The sequence below is a fragment of the Oryctolagus cuniculus genome, chromosome 2, assembly GCF_964237555.1.
Source record: "Oryctolagus cuniculus chromosome 2, mOryCun1.1, whole genome shotgun sequence".
Taxonomy (NCBI): domain Eukaryota; kingdom Metazoa; phylum Chordata; class Mammalia; order Lagomorpha; family Leporidae; genus Oryctolagus; species Oryctolagus cuniculus.
Genome location: NC_091433.1, coordinates 56,575,932 through 56,601,618, shown reverse-complemented (window position 1 = coordinate 56,601,618; position 25,687 = coordinate 56,575,932). Strand labels below are relative to the sequence as shown.

At 37.7% G+C, this 25,687-nt stretch overlaps 1 long non-coding RNA gene across 1 annotated transcript in view; it reads left to right on the top strand.

Annotated features, from left to right (window-relative positions):
- Positions 1 to 4,015: 4,015 nt before the first annotated feature.
- LOC127487277 (uncharacterized) overlaps positions 4,016 to 25,687 on the top strand; it is a 62,581-nt gene continuing 40,909 nt past the window's right edge. The window contains exon 1 of the long non-coding RNA XR_011386284.1: positions 4,016 to 4,032. This is a non-coding gene — a long non-coding RNA (uncharacterized lncRNA). The remainder of the gene's footprint in view (positions 4,033 to 25,687) is intronic.

Genomic DNA, 25,687 nt, shown 5'->3' with positions numbered 1-25,687 from the left:
AGGAACCAGGAGCTTGTTCTGGGTCTCTCATGCCACAAGGATGCAGGGCCCAAGGACGAGGGCCGTCTTCTGTCGCTTTCCCAGGCACATTAGCAGGGAAGTAGAGCAGCTGGGACTTGGGCAGGTGCCCATACGGGATGCTGGTGTCATAGGTGACAGCTTTATCCACTACACCACAACACTGGCCTCTAAAAATGTTTTAAAGTGGATTTCAGAATAGTTTTTTTTATGAGATAAAGTTACAATGAGTGTGTGAAATTTGACTTTAGTGATAAAAAAAAATGGATTTAAGCCACCAGAGGAAATAAGGAAGAACACTTCAGATAGAAAGAAAAGCATGTTGAAAGAAGTGTAAGTGTGACAAAAATGGCATGCTCGGGGAAGTGTAAGATGGTTGGTGTTTCTGGAGTATAAGGGGATCAGGGAAAGCAATGTGAGATGCCTGCAAGGGAGACATGGGTCAGGTTGTGAACGACTGAAGATGCAAAATATCAGCATAAATATTAGACCAGATAATTTGAAAAAATAACATAGAAATACTTTAGGGAGTTAATTTAGGGACACATGAAAATATTTTCTCATTTATTTTCCCATAACTTCATGTCATTTTCTGTCAAGTTGAGATGTCAGTGTAGTCCTTGGATCATATTTCCAGCTTCATGTTGGGTATGAATAGAAAAGTGTAGAACTACTTTTGTTCTCACTAGCAGTTGGTAAAACTTATAAAGCACAAATTATTTATCTCAGCACATGCTGACCTTCAAAGGAACAGGGCTTGGAATGAGGAGAAAAGATGATGTCATGGAACAAATTTTATCTTCCAAGTAACTGGTTACTGAATACTCACAAGGAGAAGCATAGTAAATGTGCTTTGAGTTCCTACATCTACATATACAGACATATCATGTTTTTAGCCACATTTCTCTCTACGTTGTTTCAACATTCACATTTCTGTGTGAACATTCACAATCATGGTTTATAGACTGTTCATGAATTGTTATCACCTCTCTCATTAATAAATTCTGTACAGTGATTACAAGGATTCCACCTGTATATCATATATGAAGCTTTCTATTTCACAGTAATGGAACTCATGCTCTAGGATATTACTACTCAATAAGAAAAGAGTAAGTAATAACAAATACAAAATATTTGTAATACAAAACATATTTGTAATACAAAATATGTAACTTTAAGATTTGTAGTAGTTTTAAAAAGATTGTTTATTTATTTATTTATTTTTATTCAAAAGACAGAATGAGAATCTTTCATCTGCTGGTTCACTCAACAAATTTCTGCAGCAGCCAGGGCTGGACCAGGCCAAATCCAAGAGCCAGGAAGTCCATCTTAGTCTCTCACATGGACAGAAGGACACCAAGTACTTGAGTCATCATATGTTGCCTCCTGGGATATGCATTAACAGGAAGCTGGATTCAAAGTAGAATAGATACTTGAACTCAGACACTCCAATATGGATTGCTGACATCCCAAGTGGCATTTAAACACCGCACTACAATACCTAGTGCAGAGATTTGTATGGTTTAATAGCCAAACTTGAACAAGTGAAAAGAAACAAATGAAATTAGAAGTTAATAACGTTTTTAAGCCAGTATATTAGCATTATCTCAATATTTAGAGGAACATTCTAAGAAACTTATGTTCTTTTCCTTTTTAAAAAATTAAGTTCTCCAAAACACAATGTGCATTTGATCTTTGTTGCATATCTCAATTAAGACTAGCCATATTTCAAGAGCATGATAGCCATACATGGCTGGTGGCTACTAAGTTAGACAACAGAGCTCTACAGTGAGGACAGCAGAACTCATGACTGTGGTATGCTAACTTGGAGGCACATTTGAGATTGGTGTCTACTTTCCATGTTTTAGTCTTTGGATAGCAATGTCATGAAGACATTTATCATGGAAGTTTTTATTAGATACTTAATTCATTTAGATTTACTCACATATTTATTAAATTTTGTACTCTATTTCTTCTTGAATCTTGGAGTTTCCCTCAGTAATAAATTTTCTTTAGCTTGAACAATATTTTAAATGCAAGTCAGCTGGAAATGTGTTTTCTCAGCTTTTTTGCCTGAAGAAATCTTAACTTCATCATCATTTTAGGGGAATATTTTTGCTATATATATAATTCTAATTTAGATAATTCTTTTATTTAAATTTAAATTTAAATTTTTTCATTTTAATTTTTAGTTTTTTTATTTGAGAAAGAGAGAGAGAGAGCACTCCCATCTGCTAGTTTACTCCCCAATGCCTGTAAATGTTGTTATGTCTGAACTGGGCTGAAACTGGGAGGTGGGAACTCAATTCAGGTCTCCCACAAGGGTGAAAGGAGCCCAATAACTAGAAACATCTCCACTGCTTTCCAAGTTCTGCATTAGCATGAAACTGGAATTTGGAGCCAGAGGCAAATAATGAACCCAGGCACTTTGATGTGGGATACAGGCATCCCAAATGGTCTGTTAATCACTGGGTCAAATGCCTGTCCCTTCCAATACTTCAAATATAGCTTCCTATGTTTTTGTTTTGTTGTTTGCTCTTGTTTTTTTTTTTTTTGTTGTTGTTGTTCATTTTTATTTCTGTTTAAGTATCAACTGTCAGTCTAATTGTTGCTCCTTTGAAGATAATATTTCCCTTTAAAAATATTTTTAAAAATTTATGAAAGATAAAGGGTGTAGAAGGAGAGATCCCATCTACTAGTTCACTCCTGAAATGCCCACAACATCCAGCGCTGGATTGTGCCAGGGCTGGGGGCTGAGAAATACATCCAGGTATCCCACGTGGATGGCTGGACTCAACTACTTGAGCCAACACCTTTTGCTTCCAAGGGTCTACATTGAATGGCAGCTAAAATAAGGAGCCAGCTGAGTAGTAAATCCAAGTTCTCTGATACGAAATGTGGATATCTTAACTGTCATCTTGAGTGCTATACCAAATGTGCATCTCATTTCTTTCTCTTTAATTTGCTTTACAAATTTTCTTTTGGGATTGTTTTTCAGCATGAATTTCAATATCAATTTTGCTATGCTGTGAGGAAGTGTTGATGGTATTTTTTTGTGTTTGTACTGCTTATGGTGTTTTTGTTTTTGCATTTGTAGTTTGATTTATTCTGACAGTTTGGACTGTTCTTAGCCATTTCTCTTTAAACATAGCAGCTCTTTCATTCTCTTTTTATTCTTCTTTTGGAATTCATACTATATTTATGATAGATTCTTATACAATATACTTTTATAATTTTTATTTTCTCTTTTGCTTTTTAGTTTTTCCATATTTAACTCTGAAAAATTTGTGCTGACTTTTATCCCAGTGCGCAAATTCTCTGTTTAGGCATCTTTAATAGATAAAACCTGTCCATTGAGCTTGCAACTTTGGTAATTGTATTTTCTATTATGAAATTATAAAAAAGTAGATTTTCATGCTCTATTAAAATTTGAGATTTCCTCTGCTATATACTTGAACATAGTAATCATCAACTCAAAATTTGGAGTTACTGTCAGTTGGTTTCTACTGTTTATTTTTGTTATTTTTTTGGTATTGTTGCTCTTTGTGTCTGATTTTTAAGAAATTTGTTCTCTAAACATTATTATTGTTTTTTTTGACATGCAGAGTTAGACAGTGAGAGAGAGAGAGAGAGAGAGAAAGGTCTTCCTTTTCCACACCGATCCAAAGCCAGGAGGCAGGTGCTTCCTCTCAGTTTTCCATGCAGGTGCAGGGCTCAAGCACTTGGGCCATCCTCCACTGCCTCCCGGGCCACAGCAGAGAGCTGGACTGGAAGAGGAGCAACCGGGACAGAATTTGGCACCCCAACTGGGACTAGAACCTGGAGTGCCGGTGCCGCAGGCGGAGGATTAGCCAAATGAGCCACGGCGCCGGCCTAAACATTATGTTTTCAATATTGCTGTTAAAATATTATAGAAAAATAGGATAAGGTTATAATTTAAAGAGAGAATTTACTTTTCTTTCCATCAGGCACCTGGTAACACCAGCAAGCTGGGGTCATCTTGACACACTGCAGGTATTGATATGATTTTATGCTAACAGTGACTTCTTTTTTTTTAAGGTTTGTTCATTTATTTGGAAGCCAGGATTACAGTGGGAGAAAGATGAGGGGAGGGGGAAGACATTTTCCGTCAATGGGTTCTCTCCCCAGATGACTGCAATGGCCAGGACTGGGCCAGGCAGAAGCCAGGAGCTTCATCCATGTCTTCCATGTCTGTGGCAGGGACCCAAAAGCTTGAGATATATTTTGCTTCTTTTCCCAGGCTATTAGCAAGGATCTGGGTGGGAAGTGGAACAGATATGACTTGAACCAAGCCTATAAGGGATGCTGGCATCCCAGACAGCAGCTTTACTTGCTATGCCACAACACCAGTCCCTAAAGAGTAGCTTCTACAAATCCCGTATACTTCACCACCACTTGTCTTACAAATTACCCTTATCATTGGAAGTTGTGTTCCTTCAGAGTTCAAACACAACAGGAAGGTAATGCACCTGGGAAATCCCTTTGGCAGGCTTAGGACTCTTTCTGTTCTCTCTGTGAAAACACCACATGGGCCAGTGCCGTGGTGCAGTAGCTTAATCCTCTGCCTGAGGCGCCAGCATCCCATATGGGTGCTGGTTCTAATCCCGATTGCTCCTCTTCCAATCCAGCTCTCTGTTGTGGATGTAGAATATGTTGTGCAGTAGAAGATGGCGCAAGTGCTTGGGCTTCTGCACCCACATGGGAAACCTTGAAGAAGCACTTGGCTCCTGTTCAGATCGACACAGCTCCAGCCATTGCGGACATTTGGGGAGTGAACCAGTGGATGGAAGACCTTTCTCTCTGTCTTTCCCTCACACTGTAACTCTACCTCTCAAATAAATAAATAAATAAATAGTTTAAAACAACAACAACAAAAAGAAAATACCACAAATTCACCCACCTTTCTTTTCTATAACTAATGGGGAAAACTCTCCACAGAACAGGTGGAAAGTGGTCACAGGGCTGGGCTCATTTTTCTGGTTCTTTCATATTCCAAGATCCTGATTCAGTAACTTACCATTATCATGTTAGCATTCTTGTCTTAAAACAAATATTTTGTGTGTTTTGTCTATTTTTACTCTTACTTGATAGAGAACGGCTTTAGATTATCAAGTTCACCATTCTCTAATTCTTTACCATTTCTAAAACTGAAATTATTTTTTGTGGATCGTATGCTCAAAATTACATCACTACAGTGGCAATTTGTCTGCATTTGGTAATATTTTTCATCCCCTTCATTTATTTTCCCATTCAAATTTAATCAAAATACACACTAAAAGCTTTCCAATTATATTAGATTTTCTTTGAAATACAGTAGATATTTCTTAGGCATATGATATACCCCCAAATAGCTCTGGTTTTCATGTAGGGATCATAGCATCACAGTAAAATGTCTGTTAAATACCCACTTTCAAAGAAGCCCTAAAAATACTATTGTACAAATATTGTTCAGTATGATCAATGTTTAGCATTATTTCTGGAAGCAATAATTGACAAAACTCTTTTCTGTGTACCATGTTTTCTTAGTGTACTATTTTATGTTACAACTTTCAGCTGATTTTTTTGTTATTTTGCTCATTCACATGGTACAGTGAAATGGCGTTTGAAAATCCTGAAGATTAATTATAGCAGTAGGTTTCATGGAGTCTAATGGAAACTCTCATATAGAGGCATTTATGAGTGCTTGAGAAATTCAGAGAAACTTGATATATCCCAGGCCCAGAGAATTTACAACATTAAGAGATATGCTTTGATTAATCTACAAATTCTCTATCTTGCTTCTCCTAACTCAGAACTCTTAGTATGTATGCATATTGGAGTCAACTAATGCATGCTGCCAGGTCCCTGTACTCCCCTTGCTCTCTGACAGGAAGTATCCTTGTTTATATAGATGAATGGGACCACTGTGCCAGTTGCTCCCCATTTCCTCATGTTGCTCTTGGGCATACCCACAAAGCATCAGCTCACTTTCCTCAGTGGGCCCCTTTTGCTCTGGTCCTATGCCTTCCCTGCTACTAACTAGCCTGATGCTAACATATCCAATGGGAGCCAATGTCTGTGTGCAAGTTTTCAGTGTTAGTGTCCTTGAGGCAAATTTTGGACAGTGGGGAGTACTGGTAGACATGGTCTTCTCTCTTCTTTTATCCCAAAAAGACGTTGCATATCCAAAAGCTTCTTAAATGTGCAGCAGAGATATTTTGTGAAAGTGATCAACTAGCTTATCATTGAACTGGATCCAGCACAATAATGTATAACCTTGTGTTTGATCTCCTTTATCTTTTCCTGTGTTTTTGGATTGCACTTCTCACTAAAGTGATAGCAAATATCCTTTCCCTTGGGCTCTGTTTCTAGGAAACTTGGCTAACAAAAGCCATATCAACAACATAATGAATATGTAAGACTGATATTGCTAACTTTTTATGTCATTAGTAAACTCATGTACAATACTGATTATGATTTATGCTACCTAGAAAATTTTTTATAAAGATGAGTCGCCAACTGAACTTGAAGATGATGATAATAATAGCAAATATTTAGTGAGAATTTATGGTCTGCCAGATGCTGTGAAAGATGTTTTACCAAGGTTTTTTTTAGCTTTTCCAAGAGTCCAATTGGTTGGTACAATTATTATTTCAGGTGTTTTGCATGAGTATGTGAAAACTGTAGCTGCAAGTGGTTAAAAAGCTCATTTAGGATCACGAATTAATGTCAAAACTGGGACTCAATTCCAGAATGTATGTTCTTGACTACAAACTATACTGTCTGCCCAAAACTATGCTTTTTATCCTCCTATTTCATTTAGTTTCATTGGTCATGTTATTTTTCCCTACTCTGATACACTACAGGAAGGGCATCTAAGGAAGGTATGCTTTTCAATGTCTTCTACCTACACTTTTCCCTTAAACAGACTTTTCTGAAAGGATATCTCTAGAATATTCATGTCCTCAGTATTTTTTTCCACAATATTGACAATGCCATCCTCACCATTCAAGGTGAAGAAGAAAAGTCTGTAGTTATTTCTGTGAACAATGAAGAAACAGTAAGTTCAGAAACTAAAAAATTGTGTGTTACTGAATTTTGATTTGCAAGCGTGCAAGAAAGTCCTGTGCACTGGACCTGATTTAAGAAAGTGTGGAAAATTCAAAAAATCTACTCATATATCAAAAGAGCAAAGGATATATCAGAAAATGATAAATACTATTACTACAACTAATAAATAAGACATATGTTTTCAGGCTGATTGTGAAAATCAATGAACTGAGGTATCCTAAGGAACAACAATGCAAATATATAATTAAAAGCAATTCCTTGTTCAATAACCTAACCAATCAGCCCAAGAAATAACATAATTTCACTACTTACCTAGGATCTCCAACTTAGTTTTCCACCTCAAATGACTTCGGTGACATTTCTTTTAGACTTGGCAACAATAGGAGTAAAATAGACAAATAGACAGTGTCCTAAATGCCATGATTTTAAAATTACATTTCAGTTGGATAATATCAGCCCTTCCTTTGACCTTCATCTCCAAACCAATGACACTTTACATATATTTCCTTTCATCTCATAAGAGACATCTTATGCTACAATGTGTTCTAGTCATCAGTAAGCTTCACTCTACCAGATTATCAGGGAAAATCTAGGATTTACACATATTTGTATTTACCATGTACATAGGCAGAGCGTGTACATATTTATGAAATTGAATGATATAAAGCAGTAAGCCTAATGAAAGGAAAATCAATTGGGAAATGAAAAGTCGCTGGGTATTTTTGATGTATTTGTGTAGATTAATATGTATTGGAAGGGAATGAATCGTTAATGTGTTCAAAAGACTTGGACTTAATGTTAAAACCCTCAAGCAAAGATTTAGCAGTTCTCCCTTCTTTCAGTCCCATTTCCTTAGACATCCCATCATCATGCACCCAAAGAAATCTCCCTTGTTACTGAACCCTTGACTATTCTGTCTGCCTGCCTCTGTGACAGCCATGTCTATGTAGCCTAGCAAATGTAAATTGCAGGTATGTTTCTCTAGGTCAGAATGATGTCTTGGATAATTTGTATGGAAATTGCTGCAGTGATGTAGCTCTGTTTCAGCTGAGAGGTTTCATGTTATGTTAGTAATCATTTTTCATACTCACTGAACAAGAGTAATTCCATGGTGGCTTTACGAGTAGTACAGTAATTCATACTCAGGCGTGAATAGTTATTCTAAAAGGTATGCTTTATTTGAATAGGTATCTATATAAAATGGCAACATTAAAAATAAGCAAATTAAAACTGGCACCAACTAGCAGCATCCATATATTACCTTGACCTTGTTAGGACATACACAATGTTGTAGAAGAGTTTGAAGTTGTAAAGAAGCATAAATTATTTTTTTAAGATTTTTTATTTATTTGAAAGACAGAGTTACAGAGAAAGGTAGAGACAGAGAGAGCAGTCTTCCATCCACTAGTTCACTCCCCAGATGGCTGCAATGCCTGGAGCTGGACAGATCCAAAGCCACGAGCCAGGAGCTTCTTCCAGGTCTTCCACGCAGGTGCAGGGGCCAAAGGGCTTGGGCCATCTTCCACTGCTTTCTCAGGCCATAGCAGAAAGCTGGATCAGAAGAGGAGCAGCAGGGACTTGAACCGGTGCCCATAGAAGCATGAATTCTTGAGACTTATCCATTTCTTGATCAACCTTCTACCCTAGGCCACTAGCCATATGTCAGGAATGAGGACTGACTATAAATGTACACTTTCTGTAGCTGAGAGTACCAATCAACAGATTTTTTTAACCTTAAAAATGGAATCTCAAAAGTCTGCCTATGTCATAAGTTTCAATGAACTGAAAATAGCAAGAAAGAGCACATGATAATTTCTGTGACGACCTTGGTCTTTAGAAATCCATGTCATCTAGCACCCTGAATAAATGTCTCTATTCCTGAAGCAATTAACAATATGGTTTATTTCCCTGGTATTTATTACAATGAAGAATCAGTAAGTATTTTTTTTTTGACAGGCAGAGTGGACAGTGAGAGAGAGAGAGAGAGAGAGAGAGACAAAGGTCTTCCTTTGCCGTTGGTTCACCCTCCAATGGCCGCCACAGCCAGTGCGCTGCTGCCGGCGCACTGCATTGATCGGATGGCAGGAGCCAGGTACTTATCCTGGTCTCCCATGTGGGTGCAGGGCCCAAGGAGTTGGGCCATCCTCCACTGCACTCCCTGGCCACAGCAGAGAGCTGGCCTGGAAGAGGGGCAACCGGGACAGAATCCGGCGCCCTGATCAGGACTAGAACCCGGTGTGCCGGCGCCACAAGGTGGAGGATTAGCCTAGTGAGCTGCGGCGCCGGCCAAGAACCAGTAAGTATTAAGGAATTTGAAAGTTGGAAAAATTTCTAGAGAGGGAAATTGACATATATTAGAAGGTCGGTGTAATGCTTAGGGGCTTGGATTTTGGATTTAGAGAGAGCTGTAGTTGAATCACAAGGAGATTCGCACTAGCTGTATACCTTGAGCAGCATGCTTTACACCTCTAAGATTTAGCTTCCTCATTTGAAAAATGGGCTATTTGAATGCCAAATGTATGAAATTGTTTTTGGATTTGTGTAAAATAATACTGTTTCTAAAAGCAGAATCCTTATTTTGTAAATATTGCATACTAAATGTATGTATATAGATGTACATATGTATATAGATGAAATCATAGAAGGATTAGGATTTACTTCAAGATAGTATAGATGGGAGGAAATGGGTGAGGGTATAGGAATAACTAGATTAGCCATGAATTTGTAGTGTAGAAATGAATGACTAGATACACGGGAGTTCATTGTTTTTGAAAGTTTCCATAATAAAATATTAAAGTGAGATAAAAACTAATGCAAGCAAAGTTCTTTGTTAAGTGTTTCCCATATAATATGTGTTTAAATAATTATTGTAATGATAATCATTACAAAGTAGTGGTTAATAACATGAGAATACTGAGATAAATATTGATGTACACATGTCATTTTAAAAATGAATAGTTCTAACTTTTATGTCTTTAACAGGATAACAATCAAGTGTGTCTCTGCTATTTGTTGATTGTTTTTCTGGTTTAGTTGAAACTGTAATAATCCTTTCATTATTTGATTTTTTTTCTGGCTTAGTTGTAATGATAATAATCCTTTCATTATTTACCACAAATAGATGAAATTCCTACTGGTAATTACTTTTATATCTTGTCATACTCGAGTCATCTAGAATGGGTTGAAAGAAATGATTAGGTGATTTCTGAATGTCATGATAGTAACAAAATGAAAAGCACCTGCAAATCTTTAAACAATTAACTATTTTGACTTGCTTTATTAATAAAAGGAAATTCAATAATCACATAATGTATTTATAAGATGTATTATATGATATAATGAAATTGTAACATTGTTGGCAGAAGTGTTTAAACTAATGTTCATTTATTACAGTCCACCTTGCTCATACCGAGCTTGTGTGCAACTCTAGGCCAAGCCTAGAACCAAGTCACCACTAGGGGCTTTTCAGTATTTCAAAATATGTTCACTCTTCCCTTGTTGAATGCTCATGGAACTCTCCAAATCACTGGAATGACTGTTGAACAGCATGCCTCCCTACGCCCTTGTCAGATTTCCTGACATGTAGTAGATTTCTTGTGCTCTAAGACAAAAATGATACTGTAAAACATATATTTTCTATAGAACCTCGCAGATCCTTCTTTTTGGAGATTTTCACTTTTTCTCACTGAAAGTCAAGAAAATCTCTAACACCTCGTTTCCTCCAATGGTCAAGCTCCTTTCAGTGACTTCTGGAAGTAATTATCTTTGTACTTTGGAGATGAAAGCTTAGTTAAATATGTGAGAGACCAAGCAGATGTGGCAGAACGTATTATGCTGCACATTGTCTCATGTCACAGCTGTACAGCTGATGAAGACCTTGCCGAGGATTGTGTCATTCAGAGATGTTAGGAAAGATGATTGTTTAGAGGAAGAAAATTAGCGTTGCTGTTATTACATGACCTAGTCATGAAATCTAGGATACATGTATCCAAAAGACGTGGATCCGTTTCTTTTCTCAAAAATCCATTTAATTAAAACACAGATACAAAACAAGCACAATTGAAAATAGTGCTTTAAAAATCACCCTTTTTAAATTTTATTAGTTATAAAAGTATATTTATGTCATCAGTTTCTTAGAGTAGTATGTAGCAACACTGTGCATATTTACTTTATATTGTCAGATTTTGAAATTTTATTATTGAGTCTATGATATGGTATTTTTACACCTGACTTTTTTATTCTTTCTAGAAAGATTTTTTACTTATTTAAGAATTCTACAAGTTAGATATTAGTAGTGTATAACAAGATAGTACTTTACATTATTCAAGTAAATACATGCCTAAAAGATTACAAGATGATTGCTTAAAACAGTTTAAAAATTTTTACTTTTTTAAACTTTCATTTAATAAATATAAATTCCCAAAGTACAACTTTTGGATTACAGTAGCTTTTCCCCCAATAATCTCCCTCCCACCCACAACCATCCCATCTCACACCCCCTCTCCCATCCCATTCTTTATCAAGATTCATTTTCAATTATCTTTATGTACAGAAGATCAACTTAGTATATACTAAGTAAAGATTTCACCACTTTGCACCCACACAGATACACAAAGTATAAAGTACTGTTTGAGTAGTAGTTTTACCATTAATTCACATAGTACAACACATTAAGGACAGAGATCCTACATCGGGAGTAAGTGCACAATGACTCCCGTTGTTGATTTCACAATTGACACTCTTATTTATGACGTCAGTAATCACCCGAGGCTCTTGTCATGAGCTGCCAAGGCTATGGAAGCCTCTTGAGTTCACCAACTCTGATCTTATTTAGTTAAGGCCATAGTCAAAGTGGAAGTTCACTCCTCTCTTTTGAGAAAGGTACCTCCTTCTTTGATGGCCCATTCTTTCCACTAGGATCTCACTCACAGAGATCTTTCATTTAGGTGTTTGTTTGTTTGTTTTTTTTTTTTTTTTTTGCCACAGTGTCTTGGCTTTCCATACCTGAGAAACTCTCATAGGCTTTTTAGCCAGATCTGAATGCCTTAAGGGCTGATTCTGAGGCCAGAGTGCTGTTTAGGACATCTGCCATTCTATGAGTCTGCTGTGTATCCCGATTTCCATGTTGGATCGTTGTCTCCTTTCTAATTCTAGCAGTTAGTATTAGCAGGCACTAGTCTTGCTTATGTGATCCCTTTGACACTTAATCCTATCATTTTGACCAATTATGAACTTAAACTGATCACTTTGACTAACATGGCATTGGTACATGCCACCTTGATGGGACTGAATTGGAATCCTCTGCAACATTTCTAGCTCTACCATTAGGGGTAAGTCTGAGTGAGCATGTGCCAAACTGTACATCTCCTCCCTCTCTTACTCCCACTATAATAATTAACAAGGATCACTTTTCAGTTAAATTTAAACACCTAAGAATAATTGTGTGTTAATTAAAGAGTTCAATCAATGGTATTAAGTAGAACAAAAAAATACTAAAAGGAACAAAGTAGTAAGTTGTTCCTCCACAGTCAGGACAAGGGCTGATCAAGTAATTGTTTCTTATAGTGTCCATTTCACTTCTACAGGTTTCCTTTTAGGTGCTCAGTTAGTTGTCACAGATCAGGGAGAACACTGGGTTCTATTTGTCCTTTGGGACTGGCTTATTTCACTCAGCATGTTTTCCAGATTCCTCCATTTTGTTGCAAATGAGCAGATTTCATTTTTAACTGCTGTATAGTATTCTATCTAGAGTGCATATCTCATAATTTTTTTATCTAGTCTTCTGTTGATGGGCATTTAGGTTGATTCCATGTCTTAGCTATTGTGAATTGAGCTGCAATAAACACAGAGGGTGGGTATTGTGGAGCAGCAGGTAAAGCCACCACTTATGATGCCGACATCTCATATTGGAGTGCCTGGTTTGAATCCTGGTTATTCCTCTTGCAATCCAGCTTCCTGCTAAAGTGTATCCTGTGAGGCAGAAGTTGATAGCTCAAGTACTTGAGTCCCTGCCTCCCATGTAGGAAACCAAAATGGAGTTTCAGGCTCCTGACTTTGCTTAGTTCAACTCTGGATATTGTAAGCATTTAGGGAGTGAACCAGTGGGTGGAAGATTTCTCTCTCTCTCTCTCTCTCTCTCTTCCTCCCTACCTCTTTCTGCCTTTCAAATAAGTAAAACAATGAAATGTGGGGAGCCATTGCATCACGCCCTAAAGATGGTGCCGGCTCCTTTCTCCCGGAAGGACTGGCAAGAAACAAACAACTCCTAATAAGGAGATGGCTGAGCTCCCTTCTGGCTTCCGCATTGCTGTACCTATCAATCCTTGCCACTTGGCTGCTTTTGATTGGTGTGCTGATGGCTATAAGAGGGATGGGAGAGGGAAGGAGGCGGAAGAAGAAGCTTGTTCAAGGTTCCTGAATAAACTGCTTGAAGAAGAGTTCGGGTAGTGTCTTCCTTGCTGGTCGAGGGACGCAACAATGAAATAATACTTTAAAAGTATAATCCACAGTAAGGAAGAGTTCCATATATACATCTTGTATCCTATACTGCACATTAATCTTATATTCTAATTGATAATTCATTCCTGGTGGAAATGAAGCCCCGCCCCCTTTTTTGGCAGGCAGAGTGGAAAGTGAGAGAGAGAGAGAGAGAGAGAGACAGGGAGAAAGGTCTTCCTTTTCCATAGGTTCACCCCTCAATGGCCGCTGTGGCCAGCGCGCTGGGGCTTGCGCACCACGCTGGTCCGAAGCCATGAGCCAGGTGCTTCTCCTGGTCTCCCATGCAGGTGCAGGGCCCAAGCACTTGGGCCATCCTCCACTGCACTCCCAGGCCACAGCAGAGAGCTGGACTGGAAGAGGAGCAACTGGGACAGAATCCGGAGCCCTGACCGGGACTAGAACCCGGTGTACCAGCGCCGCAGGTGGAGGATTAGCCTATTGAGCCACGGCGCTGGCCTAAACCCTTTGTTCTTACAGGACTGAAAAGAAGAAATAAGAAACACAGAAAGTTCTTAATATCTACGTAAGAAGCCTTTGTTGTGTAGCTTGGGGATCTGGTAGTCACTGTTCTAGATGACATTAAACTTCTGACTAAAATAGTTGATTCAGAACCCTGATAGATGTTTACAATGGGTCTTCAAATGTTTGCTGGGAGTGAGACTAAGCTCTATTTTAAAGTAAGATCAGTGGCAGTGTTTGGCCTCGTGGTTAAGACAACTATCAGAGCATCCGAGTTGGATACCTGGCTCTGGTTTCTACTCAAGCCTCCTGCTAATGCAGATCCTGGGAGGTAGCAGTAACGGCCTAACTGATTGAACTCCTGCCACCTATATGGGAAACATGGATTAAGTCCTGACTCCTGAGTTTATTGTAGCTATTTGATGAGTTAACCAGTGGATAGAATCTCTCTCTCTCTTCCTCTCTCTCATGTGAAAAATAAAGGAAGGAAGGAAGATCAAGTTGTGGGAAAGTTCTTGTAGCCATGGAAAAAAATAATACTTCTGTTCAGTATGTCCTTATTCATGATCTCTTTCACTCTATTCTCAAAGTAAAAGGAAGGCAGGTAGGAAGAGAGGAAGGAAGATCAAATACCAGTGTGTACACTTATAGGGGTGTGTGTGTGTGTGTGTGTGTGTGTATGTGTGTTTCCAAGTGTGTGAAAAAATGAGGAATGCAAGCATTATGTTTCAGTATGGTACATGGGTGTAGGTTGCTATATTAACCTTGTTACCTGATAATACATTTTTGAAAGTGTTTATTTCTTCCTAATTTAATTTTCCTTAATTGGCCTCAACAAGGTTGGGAAGTAGATTTTATTATTTCTATTTGTAGATGAGACTCAGAAAGTCCCATCTAATAACTTTCCTCAAGTCACTCAAATGGATAGAAGGGTTAGTTTAAGAATGGAATATACTGACACTAGTCCAATTTGCTGTGTTCATGTTAAGATGCACACATTTATTAATTCTCATGTTTGTTAGTTAAATCATAAATTTGGAGAAAGTTTGTTTTTGTTTTATTGGTTTTTAATTTAAAATAGAGTATTGGCTGCTCACATGTTTGATTTAGATTTAAACAAATCTCCCTTATCTTAATATTTGCATGATTTGTCAGCAGTTGAAGATTTTGTGACTTAGGATATTTGGCCTTTCTACCTGAGTTGGTTTATATTCACTTTCCCTCCTTTTCAGTTCTCTTTGTTAGAGGTACCACATTTTCTTTCACCTGATCATTTTCCGACCTTCCTGAACATTGAGCCCAATCAGCACCTGTATTAGAAGTCCATCCTGATGTTCTTCAGAAAAAAAAATTGGTTCCTCTTTTGAGCTCATGTAACACTATTTATTGTCCTTATTCATTTTCCTTCTTGTAATGATCATTTCTATTTCATTTTTATATGTTTTCTGATGACTATATTTCTATATCTTCCTATAGAATTTGTCACTTCTGTAGATGATTAACTCATATTTGTTGCCTCAATCTGATAGAGAGATAATTGTCAATGTACTTTAAAGAATTACAGAAAGGCCAATCTTTTCTCTGTTATTATTGTCAAAAATTACAAGGAGACAAATAATCTGTAACAAAATAACAACTAAATTGATATGGCAATTTAAAATATCTTTTGATTGTTTAGTTATAAGATTAATATTCATCTACTTTTATAAGATTAAGTAAAAATTCATCTAGACTTTACATGGAAGTTACCCTATTGGTACCTCAAGTTCTGGACAATTTCTTAGCCCTGAGACATTTAACATGTACTACAAGTAAGCAATTACATTTTTTGGTAAAACTATTAAAGTTTCATTATGAACACTAATATCAATTTGTTTCTTTAGCTTGTGGGTAGTCAGCAGCTTGGAACATTCCTTTCTGGAGTCTTAGACCATCTATGTCACCTCTTTTAGAGGAAGCATATCTGTACTTCTACTGAAAAAAATGTTTTTCTTGATATATTTCACTCTAGCCTGAGATACAAAGACAGTCCATAGAAATTTACCATAGAAATTGCTAGGATGGAAATAATTTTCCTTCTTTTACCATTATGATCAACTGAAATTACTCCAAACATTGAAAAGATTTTTTGTAGAATAAAACTGAGATATTTTTGTTCAGTAGATGTTCTAAAGTGCTATTAAGCAAAATGTTTAAATGAGTAATATTAGTAGCAAAATGTGAAATAAAATTAGTTGTGTTCACATTTTTCCAGAAAGAGGCAAATTTCTAATAACTGAGGTTAATCTATAAATTGTAATTGTTATCTTGATTAATGGCTGGACATGATACCATGAAGGCATAAACTAATTTGGGGTTTAAAAACTATTACTGGGACCGGTGCCACTTGGTCAATCCTCTGCCTGCGGCACCGGCATCCCATATGGGTGCCGGGTTCTAGTCCTGGTTGCTCCTCTTCCAGTCCAGCTCTCTGCTGTGGCCCGGGAGTGCAGTGGAGGATGGCCCAAGTGCTTGGGCCCCTGCACCCGCATGGGAGACCAGGAGGAAGCACCTGGCTCCTGGCTTTGGGTCAGCGCAGCACACCGGCCACAGTGGCCATTTGGGGGGTAAACCAGCGGAAGGAAGACCTTTCTCTCTGTCTTTCTTTCACTGCCTAACTCTGCCTGTCAAATAAAAAAAAAAAACAAAAACAAAACAGCAAAAAAACCCCTACTATTAAAAATTATGGAAACAAAAATAAGTTATTGAAGGGCTAAAGGAGACATAATATTTTGATACTTTTTATGGTAGTTGTTTAGTATATGGGAATATATTTTCAAAAACGTCAAAACTGGATGATAAGGTTGTAAAATTCATTCACAACCCTGATCAGCACGATAAATACAAATTTCTTTATGACATCAAATTTTGACCATCAGAGTAGAATATGTTTTCCAGAGAACTCTACATGCCTTGTTGTTAAGTGTTTAAAGTAGTATTTTAAAAAATGGAAGCAAACAATAAAGTATTGAGATTTCATATTACTTATGTGATATCTTATCCATGTAAGTAAAACTGACAGATTTGGAATGTAATAATGAAAAATAAAACACCATAATCTTAAAATGTGCCAAAAAAACCTTCTATTGAAGGTTTGAATATTTAGCCCAAGGCCATTATGGCTTCAAATTATATTATACAAGAGGAAAATTAGAATGGGAAAGACTAAAAATTTAAGTTTTTAAGCATTATCCAAATTCATGTGTGCAATATTTTGAATGATTATATTTAAAATGTGGATGTATCTTAAAGTCCCTTCCTCACTTTTGCTGTTGTGCCAACTGAAAATATTTGTGACTGCATCTGGAAGATGTAGGAAAGGGCTAGCCATTTGATTTATGAGCCCTGCAAGTGGTATGTCTAGGGCAGGGGCTTTTAGTCCCCAGTAAAGTCTTTGAATTCATAAACATCTTGCAAAATCCTATTCACATACACTGAAAATGTATTTAATCAACATTAGTTTGCAGGAACCAGAACAGAGTAAAAGCAGTTACTGAATAGTTAGGGCTCAAATACTCTGAACTCGGGAATGTTATGAGGTTGTGGTCTACTTGCCAGCATTTTCCCATTTGAACTTTCTTTCTACTGAATTTGCCTATTTTAGCCACAAAAGCAAATAATTTGCAAAATTTGCAAAGAGTTTCTTGGGAAACGAAATCCTATGTTCCTAATGGCTCAAGAAAATTCTGGAGCTTAACTCACTATGATTTCTGTGTTTCATAAAGGCAGATTTTGCCTGGTGAAAAGTGTCACTGCCATCAGATACCCCAGACATGCCTGGGTGTTAGCAGGTGCCTGTGAGTTAGCAGGTGAGGAGTCAGTGCAAGTTGGAAGTGGTTCTATGGATGAGGATCCCTATGTGGGTAGACAGTGGCTGCCTAGTAGAAATATTCCTAGGACCTGTGAAGTGCAACTACAAAGTTGGGTGGGGAGGAGGAGCCAGGACAGTAAGAAAAGGAATCATGTAGTGGCTGAGAATTAGGTAAGGAGGTTCACATGTGTGTAAAATCTGACCTAAATTCAGTGTTTGTGTGGAGAATAAGAGAAAGATCAAAATTAGGACAGATTACATGGAGGTGACTTGCTCAATTTCTGGGTGGTCACTTTGGTCCTTGGTGTCATTTCCTATGCCTCTTTTCCCTTTACTTCTTGTTGTTGTCTTTGTTCTTTATCCTGGACGGGTAGCCACACCAACTGAGCCTTGGTTTCTCATATGTATTAGTTAGGAATTTCCTTTATTCATCTGTTTTAGAAACTTGGGGCAGAGTATAATTATTATGGGACCAGAATCTGGAGGAAGGTGGATCAGGGTTGATATATGATTCAATTACTCCTTTTCCGTGAGACCTTGAGGAAGTTACCTGACCTCTCTGAACCTCAGCTCCTCATCAATGAATTAATGATAATACTAATATCTTCTATATTCTAGAATCACCAGGGTGATTGCCATCATAAACATATAGCACTTAATTTAGTAGAGTGTGAAGTACACAGGGCTTGGTTAATTAATCATACTTTCCTTTCCCCTTTTCTCATCCCACAGCTGAAACATTTATCCAGCTCTCAAGCACTTTCTTTCTGTCTCTTCCTCCTCTGGCCCAGTGGTGATATTTCTGAATGAATTTTTCCTAGCACTTCCCTCCATTCATTACAGCAGCCTGCCCCTTTGTTGACAACTTCACAGCCTTGATGGCTGTCTGCGTTATCTTGACAACTGGCCCTCATTTGAGTTAAGGTATGTGGTAGTATTTGTCAGCCTGTGAGAAACATTGCACAAAGAACCTTGGTTACATGGGCAGTGAGGAGGAAAAGAGGGGGGAAACTGAAAAGACTGAAGCAAAGAAAAGCAGGCTTTAAGCGGGTAGATTATTTTGCCATAATGAATTACCACTGACTGGATAGCTTAACTAGCAATGTTCTTATCTCACAAATGTGGAGGCTGGGAGGGTAAGATCAAGATGCTGGCAGATTGGTTCCTTTTGAGTCACTCTTTCCTTGGCTGTCTTCTTTGTCTTCACATTGTCTTTCCTTTGTGTATGTCTGTATTCAAATCTCCTCTTCTTAAAACAATATCAATCATATTGGATTAGACTCCACATCATTTAAAATTAACTTTAAAGATCCTATCTCTAAATACAGTCACAATCTGAGTTTGTGGGGGTTGGAATGTTAGACCCTTATCAGTGACATAAAATGGAGAAGGGCAGAGGACTCAGGGCTACTGTGGAAGAGGCAAAGACCCTTAGGGAAAGGCTGGTCAAGGAACTTAACCTGAGGACAGCCTATGGAGGTTGTCCCAAACAGAGAAATCGGTCCAATAGGCAAAATAAGTGATATGCTCAGTCTCTAAAGACATTGCCAAAGTCGTTACACAAGCAAAATATTTTTTAAACTTTTCTTTCCCACCTCTTAGCTTCTCATGCAACATGGTTTACCTGCATGTTTTTTTTCCTTCCATTCCAAATTCCCCAAACTCTAACCCAACATGACCAATATTTGCTACTATAACATACTAATATTGTGTAAGTTGCATATAATACTATAGTATACTAATATTTTTGCTATAATAAAATAATACATTCATATATGCTAATTCCAATACCATTTCTGTTTCTATATCCTTACCTCTCTTACTGATCTTGTTGGGCTACTTTCTTCCACATTGGTCCTTTGCCATGTGATCAATGTGCTCTGTGTCCTCTCCAGTTCTCTCTTCTTGATTACCACAATAAATGAGCCCAGGAGATAAATATGTAAAGTTTATGAGGAAAGAAATAAACTTAAAATATCCTGTGCTCCCTTCCCCCATCCTAAGAGGCAGAGCAGATGTCCTTCCCTCTTATTGATAAACAACTGTTTTAACAACTGTTTGTGAATATTTGTACTTGATGCTGACTTAGTTGATAAATCTTCCCTTGGGAGAATCTGTCTCTGGATACAATCAAACTTCTAACTACTGTAAAAGCTGTTCCCATGTTCAAAGAGAAAACAGCTGTACTTACTCCTTAGTTGATTTCTTAGAAGAGGAAAATCTTAACATTTAAGTGAAAACAATTTAAGGAGAAAAATGATGCTTTGAGTTCAAACTATTGCTTTCTTTTAAAATTTTTAAGTATATACTAATTATTTTGCCACTAAATGTAAATTGGGACTTTGAATATTACTTTTGTCACCCCATTCTGTCCCCCTCTCAAACAAAATTAAGCCATCCAAATTCTAGATTTCCATCACCATTGAAAAAGATTTCCATTGGGTATTTTTGAATGAATTACTACATGAGTGTAATTTATAAATTGACACATCTCTTATTCACTGAAACTATTTTCTGCTAAACTTGTGTCTACTTCTTGACTATGATCTTTATTTAATGTTCTTTTTATATCTAGTAGGGTCTTGATCAAATATTGAACAGAACTAAAAAAATCAAAACATTGTTGGACAGTCAATGAATAATTTCCTTATTCATATTGTGAAACACACCAAAAGTATTCTACTATGTTGATCTTACTAATACAAAGTTTAGTGCTTCCACAAAGCTGTAGGTAGGCTGTGTTTTAAAGCAAACACATATTTCTTTGGATGTCATTCATGACTGAAGAAAATAATGAATTTCTTCTTAGGAGATATGTAAACAAATTTACATTAAATGTTACTTTTTACACAACTAGAAAATATAGCTGGCAGCATTTTATAAAGAGGTTTCTTTCTACCTCAATATATATCAGCATCTTTTATTTTGATAATATATGGCTATATTTTAAACGTATAAATTTATTTACAACTATAACAAAATATCCCAAATCTTAATTTCTTATTAATATAATGGTTACTGAAAATGTGGTGAGAGGGCAACACGTCAGGGTTTGATAATATATTACCATAATTCTAGAATTTTCATTATTTTGGCACTAATTATGTTGTTTATATGAGCAGTTTGTATGACTTATCTTCATGACAAAATGATGCATGAGACCGTCAACATTAATTTGCACTTTCAAATCATTATATGTAATTAAATTTGGATACTGGAGTGGTTGGCATAATGTTATGATATCTCATACATGTTTTTTCTTTCCCAAGGCTCAACTTGTTTATATTTAGATTTTATTTCTTTGTATAACTTATAAGGGTTATAAAGAGCAAGTGTATTTCTAGGAGGTGGATGAACCAAAGTATTTGGATAAAATGTACATAGTGACTTGAAAAAGTGTTAAGGATACTTGTAGACTTTTGGGTATGTGTGTAATTGCACAGCAATGTATGAAGAATGTAGCATATTGATTTGAGAATATTCAGCTTTTACCTAGTCACTATTCATTCTTTGACTATTTGTACATGATTTTGTTTGCTACATTTTTATCTATGTAAATGTTGGAAAATGTATATATATATGTATATATAATGTATATCTTAGATGTGAAAGTATGCCCATCATATTTCTTCAAATTTACAGAAAAATATGAAATTATGTCTTTATCATATGTAGAATGAAGCATTTTCTTTTTAAATTATAACCATTATTCAACTAATTGATATATTATAAAGTGTAAGACAATAAATACTTTGAAATGCAAATTGATTAATTTTAAGTCTTTAAGGTTATTTTAAATTTCAACAAAGAAGAAATTTCATTTCAAACGTTTCCTTTAGATAGCTCTAGAGATATAGCATACCCCTTTCTGTCTGAATGGGATTGCCTCCCTCCTCCTTTCATCCAGTACTCTTAAAGGAGTGGGAGGATCAGAAAAAAAGTACACACTAAAAGGTATACTGAGAATTGATCTACCTGTGTGCACCTTGCTGTGTTTGTGTGAAAGCTCCCCTCCAGAAGGCACTGATGTTCTAGCAGGTTGTATGCTAAACTGCATTAGTGTGTCCATATGATGCCTTTAACTCTCCTCTCCTTAGCTTAACTCTTTTCATAATGTATTCTTGTCTGCTATGGTTCTAAAATATAACTTTAATCTTGTTCTTCTCATCATACCCCAATCCGTCTGCTGAACTATCTCCAATTTCGCAAAATCATTTCTTCACAAATCATTTTTATGTCTCTTTTATTCTTCAACATTGAGGTATTCAGAAAAATGTTATTTTCCATTTTTCCAAAGTTTGAATTGAAGTTAATGATTGAAGTTACTTAATCTGTAGACTATCATTAACTCCTTCTTTTTTATTTTATCTCAAAAAGACTCGAGGCATGCATGTATTTTTTGGTCAAAGAACAATGGCAAATGAAACTTTCTCATATTGCACTGATTATTTTCTTGATGTTTGAGGTCCTCCTCAGATGCTAAGATCCCCAATTTTGCTATTGAAAGTGGAAACGTAATTGTAGGACTTATTAAAGATAGTGAGATAGAAGTCCACAGCTGAGCTACTTCCTCCAGATCACTTAGATGAGAGCAATTCACTGGAAGTCATTCACTGGACAGGCAACAGTCATGCATTTCCTACTTGTGTAGCTTAGGAAAACACTATAAACAAATTTTAAAATATAAAGATTTAAAATGGGCCGGCGCCACGGCTCACTAGGCTAATCCTCCGCCTTGTGGCGCCGGCACACCAGGTTCTAGTCCCAGTCAGGGCGCCGGATTCTGTCCCGGTTGCCCCTCTTCCAGGCCAGCTCTCTGCTGTGGCCAGGGAGTGCAGTGGAGGATGGCCCAAGTGCTTGGGCCCTGCACCCCATGGGAGACCAGGAGAAGTACCTGGCTCCTGCCATCGGATCAGCGCGGTGGCCATTGGAGGGTGAACCAACGGTAAAAGGAAGACCTTTCTCTCTGTCTCTCTCTCTCTCACTGTCCACCCTGCCTGTCAAAAAAAAAAAAAAAAAAAAAAAGATTTAAAATGATCACTATAGATAGAGGTGCACTTTTAGGCATGTATGTATGTGTGTATTGTGCCCCTGAATGTGTGTGTGTGCTTGTTTCTGTGTGTGTTGTCCTCAACTTGTCTGGCTCAAATGCCATGTTTGACCAATTCATGTGAAATTGCCTTTTCTACATGGCAATTCTCAACAAATCCAGAGAAATCACAGAGTCAGATTGAAGTCTGACTGATTTTTGAAAAGGTCCAAAATTCACTTATAAAAAGAAAAAAAAAAAGGCATTTCTCCCTTAAGCAGCATTTTTAAGGTCTCCCACATGGCTTCTCTGACCAGCAGGTCTGACATCCCTCAATACTACCCGAGCATTCTAGCTGAATATTTAGAAACAGATAAACTCATCCAAAGCCAACCAATAAGCTGGAATGTATTCTAAAGTGATCTGATCCTGGGGTTCTCTAGGAGGCAAACACATCTGAGGAAAAAAAAATGCAAAACTTTGGTAACTGATAGTTTTTATTGCAACCATCTTGCTCTCTACCCCTGCATTTTAATCAGTATTTTACTGGGGGCCAACACTGACATAGCAGATAAAGCTGCCGCCTGTAGTGCCAGCATCCCATATAGGCACCTGTTCGAGTCCTAGCTGCTCTACTTCTGATCCGGCTTTCTCCTGTGGCCTGGGAAGGCAGAAGAGGATGGCCCATGTACTTGGGCCCCTGCACCCAGGTGGGAGACCCAGAGGACGCTCCTGGCTCCTGGCTTTTGATCAATGCAGTTCTGGTCATTGAGGCCATCTAGGGAGTGAACCAGAGGATGGAAGACCTCTCTCTCCAACTGCCTCTGCCTCTCTGTAACTCTGCCTGTCAAACAAATAAATCTTAAAAAAAAAAAAATTCAGAGTAAATGCACATTCTTTGAAGACCACTCATTGGTGCTCTCTCGCTGTGCCGGTACTTTGCTCACTAAATCATTGAAATTTATATAAAAAACTAAAGCATTATACTTTTAATGGGTATTTAATGGCATTAATGGGTATTATACTTTTGGGAATGTCTCTGAAGAATTTAAAAATCCTTTCCTGTAAGTAATTGATTAGGGAAAGATTTTCTGAAATTAGTGGATTTCAAGACTTTTAAAAATATGAGCTTTTCTATTTTCATAAAGATTTACTTATTTTAAAGAGTTACAGGGAAAGAGAAAGAGAGAGATCAATCTGCCATCTAGGGCCAGTGCTGTGACGTAACGGGTAAAGTCACTGCCTGCAGTGCCGGCATCCCATATAAGGGCCAGTTCAAGTCCCAGCTGCTCCACTTCCGTGGCCTGAGAAAGCAGTAGAAGATGGCCCAAGTCCTTAGGCCCGTGAACAGGTGTGGGAGACCCAGAAAAAAGTGCAGCTCCAGCTGTTGCAGCCATCTGGGAAGTGAACCAGCAGATGGAAGACCCCCACCCCCACCTCTCTGTAACTCTGTCTTTAAAATAAATAAATAAATCTTAAAAAAAAATCTTCGATCTACTGCTTTGCTCTCCAGATGGCCAAGACAGTCAGAGCTGGGCCAGACTGAAATCTGGGGTCAGGAGTTTCACCTGGGTTTTCCACATGAATGGCAGTGGCCCAAAAACTTGAGCCATCTTCTGCTGCTTTCCCAGGCCATTAGCAGGGAGCTGGATCAGAAGTGGAGCAGTTGGAACACAAAGTGGCACCCATATAGGATGTTTTACTTTAATTTTTTTTTTTTTTGACATGCAGAGAGATGGATAGTCAGACAGAGACAGAAATCTTCTATCTCCTGGTCACTCCCCATAATACCAGTAAGTAGAGTTGGGCCAGGCAAAAGCCAGAAGCTAGGAACTCCATCTGGGATTCCCATATGGGAGGGAGGAAACCAAGTACTTGGCCACAGTCTGCTGCCTTGGGGCTACGTCAGCAGGGAATTGGGTCAGAGATGGAGGCAAGACTGTCCCAGGAATTCTCATATGGTATGTGGGCATCCCAAATTGTGGTTTAAACTGCTGAGCCACAATATCTGTGCTTAAATTTGTCTTTTAATCTAAATTTCCATGGACCTTTAATTTTTAAAAATTTATTTGAAAGGTAGAGATATGGAGACAGGGTTAGTTTCTCCCAATATGCTGCAACAGCCAGGGGTGGTCCAAGTGGAAGCTGGGAACCAGGAACTCGATGCAAGTCTCCCACATGCTTGGTAGGAAATAAATACTTGAGTGAATGTGCAGTCGCAGGAATGCTGGAATCAGAAGATCTCGGATGGAACTCCAGTACTTCAATATGGGTTGCAGATATCCCAAGCGATGTCTTAGCCACTTCACCAAACGTTCTCCACTTTCCAAACCCTTTGAGGTACTATTTTGTGTGTGACTTTATCTCTGAGCTCTTCCTGTTGTTGTTGGTGTTCTTGGAGTCCCTCAGCTAGGATTCACGTTTCAGCACTACCACTTCCTGGTGGTGTGAGCTGCTGGATATTAATAGCTTTCAGGGTGCTCTGGTGGGAAAATCTCTAGGAGATTCAAGTGCTTCTGGTGAAACTGATGGGCCGATTTGATGCCTTCTGTGTCTCTGCAACCTCCAACTGCGAAGATAAAAATACTCTTTGCATCTTCTTTCCCAGGCTTGTTTGTAAGTCTCCCCATTTGTTCCCTGAATGTCTTGTAAACGTTGTTTTTTTTATTTCTATGTTTTGATTATGCATTTACCATGTCTTTTTCTATTTAAATACGGAGTGATATCCCACCTTTTGGAGATAAAAGTGAAATTGCTATGGT